Source organism: Argopecten irradians, chromosome 5 (genome assembly GCF_041381155.1).
Source record: "Argopecten irradians isolate NY chromosome 5, Ai_NY, whole genome shotgun sequence".
In the NCBI taxonomy this organism is placed as follows: Eukaryota; Metazoa; Mollusca; class Bivalvia; order Pectinida; family Pectinidae; genus Argopecten; species Argopecten irradians.
The window spans coordinates 18,332,086-18,340,766 of NC_091138.1; the positions used below are offsets into that span (position 1 = coordinate 18,332,086).

General features: G+C 34.6%; 1 long non-coding RNA gene across 1 annotated transcript; it reads left to right on the forward strand.

Moving 5' to 3' along the window:
• Positions 1–2,051: 2,051 nt before the first annotated feature.
• Positions 2,052–3,877, forward strand: LOC138323094 (uncharacterized). Its single transcript, XR_011208523.1, has 2 exons — positions 2,052–3,004; positions 3,674–3,877. It is a non-coding gene; the product is annotated as an uncharacterized lncRNA (long non-coding RNA).
• The last annotated feature ends 4,804 nt before the right edge of the window (positions 3,878–8,681 follow it).

An 8,681-nucleotide genomic window follows, 5' to 3' on the forward strand; every position in this document is an offset into this window, starting at 1 on the left:
GTCATGTTCTGATATATTTATTACCACTGTGACCAAGCTAATCCTAGTTATATAAACAATTACACCTTTTCTATTTAGCATAAACTTTATGGTATTGCCTCCCTTACCACATTTGAATCTGGTAAGTAGAGTGACCATAGGTAGCAAAATGGGTTGAACAGATTTTATTATTTTTGCGAATGGTTAAATGTCTCAGGGTCTTGGACAAGTGCAATTGGATACCAGATGTTTTGGACCTTATTTCGCGGAGTTATGGGCCTTTCATTAACGAAAGCGGAGAATATGAATTCCACCGAATTGCTTGCTTTGAGGTCACCTGAGACGAAGTCTCAAGTGGGCTATTCTAATCGCCTTTTTCCGTCGTCGTGCGTTTCTGCACAAACCTTCTAAGGCATAATGCCAATCAAACCTGTTAATTATATGGTCCCGTCCCCAAGGGGCTGTGGGAGAGGAAAGTATAATTAACTAAAAATTCAAAAATCTTCTTCTCCACTCACAAATGTAGTAGAATAAAAACTTTTCATAAATAGAAAGGTCTAAAGATTCTTTACAAAATTGGGTGATTTATATGAACCTAGGGTTTCTTGTTTTCCCCTGGGGATGGGGGTAAGTTCACTAAAGTTTATATAGGGAAAACATACTTTTGAACATTATTTGGTCATTTGTTACAAGAAATGAGTCGAATGTTGCCAGAATTATCAGTATGGGATGACCATTGAATCCTATTAACACATTTTCCAAAAGTGGTCAAATAGGCTTAAACTTCAAAAATCTTCTTCTGGAATTCTGGAAATGTTAGAAATACATACTTTTCATAGATAAAAAGGTCTTAGGTCCTTTACAAAAACTGTGAATTATATGCTAAACTGAGTATCATGACCCCCCCCCCCCCCGGGGAGGGGGTCAAGTTTACTAGTTTATATAGGGAAACACATTTATGGGCATTTTTTGCTCAATTTTCGTTGGAAATGAGTCAAACTTGGTTAGAATTATTACCTGAGATAATAGTTTAACATGATATATCCATATTTGTCCTGGCCGACCCACTGGGGGCAGAGGGGCGCGGCCAATAATGGATCAAATAGGCTAAAACTTCTAAAATTATTGAAATGGTAGAATGATATACTTTTTATAGATGGAAAGGTCTTAAGGTGTTTTATAAAAAAAATATGTATTATATATGACCATGGGGTTTTACATATCCTCTTGGGGATGAAGTCAAATTTACTATAGTTTATATTGACAACGGACGAACCAGTCGTCCTACTCCCTGTATGCTGAGCGCTAAGCAGGAGCAGAAACTACCACTTTTATAGACTTTGGTGTGTCTCGGCCAGGGGACAGAACCCACAGCCTTCCTCACAGGGGCGAACGCTCAACTCAAGGCCAAAAGTGAGGCGATGCCAAGGGAGGCATTAGGAAAGATAAAGTCAGTTAGGAAGAAGAGAAAAGATAAGATCCTAAATTTAGTCGCCTTTTACGATCATGCAATAGGGGCAGCAGGTACAATTCTAACGCCCTACCTGCAGGGCCATCATAGTGAAGAATTCTCAACATGCATTAGTACTATAGTAGTGAACGATACCTTGATGGATGTTGAGGATTCTTATTATGGCACAGAAAGTGAATGTTACCTTGCCCTGCAGTGGTTGGAGATAAACCTGATGGAACTGGATCTATATCCACATGTTTCATTTAGAATGGATACATTCTCTGCCCTGTAGGTAGGGCGTTATAATTATACCTGCTGCCCCTATCACATGGTCGCAAAAGGCGACTAAATTTAGAATCTTGTCTTTTCTTTCTTTCTCACTTACTGACACCACCTCACTTTTGGCCTTCTTACTAGTTGCTTAGCGCATAGCATACAGGGATTATATAACTGGTTCGCGCGTTGTCAATATAATATGACTAATTGAGACGTGTTGCTTGGTGTCTTCGGTGGCATTCTTCAGTGAACATGAAGATACAACACGAATATATCAGTCTCCCAAACCACGCACTTAACACACCCCATACATGTTAATAGGACGTAAATTTGATTAAATAAACCAGGGAGGCCGTCCTTACATATAACCATGATTGTTAAAAGGACGTTTAGCCTGTCGAAAAAGGCGACTAAATTTAGAATCTTATCTTATTTCTATTACCTAACTTCCTTTATAGGTGTCGCAGACTCACTTTTGTACGGTGGCTGATTTATGCCATTTCGTCTTTTCGTCTTAAAGATGCTCCACCGCTAACAAATGGTATTTTTTCACTATCAAAAACAGGAGCAGACGATTTAGTATTTTTCTTCAGTTACAAAAGTTACTCACTTTACACCATTGAACAGTTTGAGCTTCTAATTTTACTTCAAGTTAAATATATGAAAAATAATTAATTGCATCTACTGATTGCGCATGCACCAAAGGCGAAATAAATTATTTCATATTATTTTTTGTGTTAATTAGGCATATATATACACGATTAAACATCCATTATTGTTCAAAGGATGAATATCATTTATGCTCTCTTGGCGGTGGAGCATCTTTAATAGATGATTTGCATTTCTCAATGATATAAGCGGCAAATTTGTAATGACGTAAGGAACACCTGACAAAATCGCGTGCCTGACAGCTGTTGTCAAAATGGCGAAGCACTGTCGTTTGGACAACTTACGAAGCGACAATCGCTTGAAGAATTTGGATTTTATGTAAAGCGTGATATTACATATTTTCCTCAGTGTAAAATATATGAAGATTGATGCAGATTATGCATGGATATTCTTATACGGGCGAAAAAACTAGTGTTGGCAATGTAAACAATCGCACGTTCAACAGGTCAATGTACAGCTGATACGTCTGCAGCATGCATGTTGTCTGTTGGTTCATCGAATAACTACATTAACCCTTTGTCAGCAACATGTTCAGCTTTTAGGACTTGAAAGGAATTGAGTAAGACCACATCCGAAGAATGCTATACAGAACCAGTGACGAAGAAACGTAATATAATGTACATGTAAGTTACTGTACTGTATACATGTATATGTATTTAGTGCTAACATGGCGGAGACGTCAAGCATAGACGTTTATAACCAGATATAGGAAAAAGTTTGCTGTTTCACAAATGACTTGAAATATGATAAATGAAGTAAATTATGCATGTAGGCAAGCCAATACTGTCAAATTTGTATTAGGCATAGAATTTTATTAATCATTAACTATTTCTTAGAAATCATCTGATTATCATTTAGGTTCAAACAATTATCATAAAAATTCCAGGTAAATATAAGATACTGCCATCTCCAAACAATTACTTTGACCAGTGTAAATTCCAAACTTTTCTTAGAGTAATGAGAAGTATCCAATATTATACATGTAGTCAATAGTAATTATTTAAAATTAAAAAAAAAATATGCATGTAATTGTGGCAGAAATATTTTATATTGTTACAGATGAAACATAAAAGCACCTGCAAGAGTATAAGACAAGTTAAAGCTTTTAAAGTTTAATATTTTGTGTAGATTGTCAAGTCCAGTTTTTATCAATAACAATACTATTATATTTACTTGTATACTACAGAACTAAAGATCATTTGTATTAAATGACAAATGAGCTTCTGTCAATAAATGACATATTACCTTAGTCAAAGTGTAACAATTAATCACATGCTTATTTTTAATTACATGAAGCTAATCATAGAAAACTTTGACGTGATAGAAGTTCTTAAATCATAAGGACATACATGCATATGAGGAAAGGACTGGATTAAAAGAATGGACATCATAACTTATGGACAGAGAGAAATTTTATACAAATGCATTGTAGATACACTACAAATGTAATCCAGTATTTTTATTAAAATGTGTTTAAAGTGAAAAATACAAGTTATGACAGCACTTTGTTGTTTTATTTGTATTCCAAACTTTATGAGCTACATGTAGCCTGTATTCCCTTCATTTGAGTCAGTCGAAATGTCCCGGATTCCAGCTCCTTGTCCCTTTCCTACCCAAGAAATGGAAACAGTGTCCATTGACACTGATAGTGATAGTGATAATTGTCTTTATGTAGTTCCCTTGCATCAGATGTGTATACAGTAATAACTGAACAGTCTTTAAACAGAAATGCAATGTTCAGGGTTTCTTTCAAAAGAATAATATGGACAGTCTATACAAATGTATAAGCATCTTTTAAAGGTATTATTGAAATTTACACCCTGCCACCCTCGATACTCCAGGGTTTCCTATCCACCCCTGAACTATCCCATTATAAACAGGAGGCAGTTCATGAGAATAAAACTGGCCAATCACAGGTCTGCAGAGAAATCCTTTTAGATTTCAGAGAGTGAGTGATGTCCAACTTCAAAGCCACAGTCAACCACAGTGTACCATTATTAGATTATTTTGATGTACAAGATCATCAAAGGATCAAATTACCTGTGTCTTCTGTTGCCTTCATTTTTGCTATGCCATAGCCCAAGGGTGGATATAATGTCAGTAGATAGTAACCCCTGGAGTATTGAGGATACACCTCTGCAGGATCATTTAGTTTGTTACAAAATATATTTCATATTAAGATAATTTAAGATAACTAATAACAGATTTCTATGAAGTGGCACACATGCTTTTGAGAGCAACATTGAACATGCAACCATTGATAGTGTGGTTTTTATTCAGTTTTTATAATGGTAAAATTACTGCCATAACCTTTATTCTCTTCTTGAGAATAAATTATTAATAAATAGATTTAACACACATAAGAAATTCTAATAATTTTATTTGCTAAAAGTGTTCAATTTTGCATGGTGCAGCACTGCAGGACAAAAAGCACTCACAGTCTGACCTGCAAACACAAGAGTTTCTTCAATATTCTCTAGATGCAAAAATATATTTTGAGATTAATGAAATATCATTTAAATTTCTTGTCATAATTTTCCATTCAGCTTTAAGTGTTCAACAGTTTCTAGTGGATATAATGACAGTGAAAATAACCTCTGGAGTATCAAGGATGCAGTCTCCCATGTTATGAATATGTCATTGTTCTGTAGTAGAAGGGGACATATACATGGCTAGTAAGAGGCTGAACTTAATACATCTACCACCTCAGTTAAGGTTCACTGATCTGGACCTGGACCATCCAAAAACATACAATCATTTTATTACAATAAAAAGAATAGTGATGATGCATTTGTGTTTCTTCAGATGTGAACAGGTAACAAGACATTCAAACCTAATACAGGTGAAGATCTGATTTAATGTAAAGTATATACATGTAACATGTGTATATACAAAAAAAGTCTGGAGTTATTCTTTTTTTATTGCACTGTTTAAATATTAGAGTTAAAATCTATCTTTTTTACCTCATTTAATAAATATGTTATTCACAAATAGATTTTGTTATAGGTTGACTGCTTTGCAATCTTAAGATTTAGTGGTAACTATTTTATCAAACAGCTGCAATGATATCAAAAGTCAAGTTCTGACATCTTATTCTTAATCTCTGTTAAATCTTAAAATCTTTGAAAAGAGAGTATGAAATATTAAATAAATGGAAAGCCTGAATGTAACTAGAATGATTGTTTGTTTCAATGTTAGCATATTAAAGCTTTGATCATACCCTATTGCTTTCTTACCAAAATCCAAAAAGGAAGGGATTGATCATTACATGTATTTTGCCTTATGTTTGTTTGCAGATTTACATGGAGAAAACTGAATGTACAGTATATTATTTGGTTTGTTAAAGGCCCACTACCTTTCCGAAACGGCTTTTAATTTTTAAGATGGCAATGTAAAACAAGATCGATAATTTTGTAGAGTCTTAAAAATTATTAACTTACCGCTAATACTACATTTATCATCACCTTCTGAACGATTTGATTAAAATAAATAAAATATTTATTTTCATAACGCGGGTCGTATTATGTTTCCCGCCGTCGTCCTATATACCGCGCGGTAGTTGACTATCACTGCGCCAGACGGCAAAACAGCGAATTGACTCTCCACTGTTTTCATATGTTACGCAGGAAATCTTGCATATGTTTGGTGTGGTAACCTTATTTTAGGTAATCGGTATGCATTTTCTGATGTTATTAATGTTTTTTAAGAAACCTTTATATTTTGCTCCGGAAAGGTAATGAGCCTTTAATAAAATTGAATATTTAGTCTCAAATAAATCCATCAGTTTTTCAAATTCAATAAATGTTATTGACTCATAGATATTAGCCATTGGCCTATGGCTGTCAAGAAAAAGCTTTATCCTCTCCAATTTGTATAATTGTGGTTTTCTTTTTTTCATTGCTGCTCACAAGAAACATTTGAACGGATCATCAAATAGAAAACGAGAAGACTGATATAGACAACCAGAAGACTGATTTCTCTTCTTAAAACATTTGAAGTGTCATCATAATTGTCCCAAGTAAACCAAATAAGATTCATGTATATTTACATGTACATACATTCTATATACATGGTACATGTATAAATATTTAATGTTTCATAAAATGAAAGGACGACAAGTAGATTTCTTTAAATATCTGCTGAATACTCCCTCTCATTCTACAGAGTACTCCCTTAATGTGAAACTCATGTGTAACTCACCAGAGCAAACTTAGTACACTTTACTTATACTGACTAAAGTAGACCTAGTGCATTAGCAATCTGTTTCTATTTGCAAAGAAATGTTCATCATATTTGAATTGACTGTGTTGTCAAAACATGTACTTAATGTTTCTGGTGTTAAATAGGTATTAAATACACCGGACATGTACATTATATATAATTTTAATGTTCATATGTATACATGTACATTGCCTCCAGTAATGTAGGGGGGCTGCAAGTTTACGTGTTGTACATGTACTTTTGATCAATGAATTTATTATTTTTATTTCAATGGCGGTAACTACGCACACAGAGATTGGTCCACAATTATTTCTCAATAATCTTTCATATATAAACTGTCAGTATAATCAGGTTTCATAATTCATATGGAAAATTGAGGATTTTTAACATTTTTCAATCTGCGTTCCGTACAAACAGCTGACAAATGGATGATCAGAGTGTGTAATATAACGTTGCATTGAAGCGACGAGTTACCCTTATATTTCATCTGTGACTGTTTCAGAAATAAGAAAATAGTATAAAAATACCTTATTCAAGCAATTATTATCTTATCATGAGTTGCCACGCCGATATTTACACCAAAAACAACGCGTTTCGTCGTGTTGACATCGGTAACAAATGTGTCAGGTAATAGACAGGAAGTGCCGTTTTTGTCAGGTGTTCCTTACGTCATTACAAAATATGCCGCTTACATCACTGAGAAATGCAAATGGTCTATTAGATATCTTAATTCTCGTATTTTCGCCTCGAAGAGACGAAAATTAACAAATTGAAATTTCGTCTTTTCGCGGCGAAAAGTCAAACACGAAAAGACAAAAGTGATGCACGCTAATTAGCGCCTTTATTTTTGGAGATTTAAGAAACCTTAAATTTCGTCTTTTCGCTATTTAAATTCGTTCTTTTCGTTCCGAAAAACGGAAATTAACGAACCTTTATTCTCGTCTTTTCCCTGAAAAGAAGCGAAAAGACGAAAATTGACAAACCTTAAATTTCATCTTTTCGGGGCGAAACATAATAGATGCTGAGTATCTTACAATACAATGTTAATTTTATCATCAGTCTCCTCTCGTCAAAATATCATGTTCAATGTATACTGCAGATATATCTTCTAGTGTGATTTCAGAAACTACACTATATCTGTAATATGATCTCTGCAACGTTCACGTAGAATCACTCGATGGCCTATCTTTTCAATCCCCAACAACTCGAACTCGTCATCCTTTAGGTTGATGACTACCTTTGGTGTGATCTAAAGTTAAGAATGCCATTACAATGCAAATTGGTTGGACTTTGATAAAACTATGTTTGATTTTTATACAAATTTTAAGTTAAGTAGACTACACCGCAAAAAACTGTAGGCAATGTGATCTTCGAACGATTATTGGTATATTATACAAATGTAATACCAAAGGCAGTAACTCATCCAATCAATGTGGATTTAAGGACATGATACGTTATTACCATGGTTGTTAAATCTACTAAATTTGATAAATACTGAAAGAAAACTAAAGAAGATATCGGCGCAAACATGTTTCGTGCCGTACGAACTTATAACGACATACCAGACTACGTTACATATTTCAAATCGCTGTTTTAGATGAGCCAACCCCAACTCTTCCAAAATGTCATCCATTGTAAGCTGTAAAACAAAGCAGTCTCACCCGTATATTTTTGCAGTATACCACACATATGTATATAAGTATTTTTTTGTTTGTATAAGTATATGCATGCACTTTGTATTATATTGTCTGTTTTATATTGTCTGTTTTCCTTCTTTTCTATGGTTTGTTTGTTTGTTTGTTTAATTAACGTCCTATTAGCAGATATGGTCATGTAAGGACCATTCAGGGAGTGGGACGACTGGTTCGCCCTTTGTCAGTATAATGTGACCGGGTGGGGTGTGTTGCTTGGTGTCTTCGGCGGCATGCTCCAGTGATATAGCACTATAAAAAGGGCAACAGTTCCACTATACAAGAAGACACAACATGAACATACCGCAGTCTCCCAAAACACGCACCTCGCACAACATACACGCAACACATCGCATACATGGGAGGCCGTCCTTACATGACCATAGCTGTTA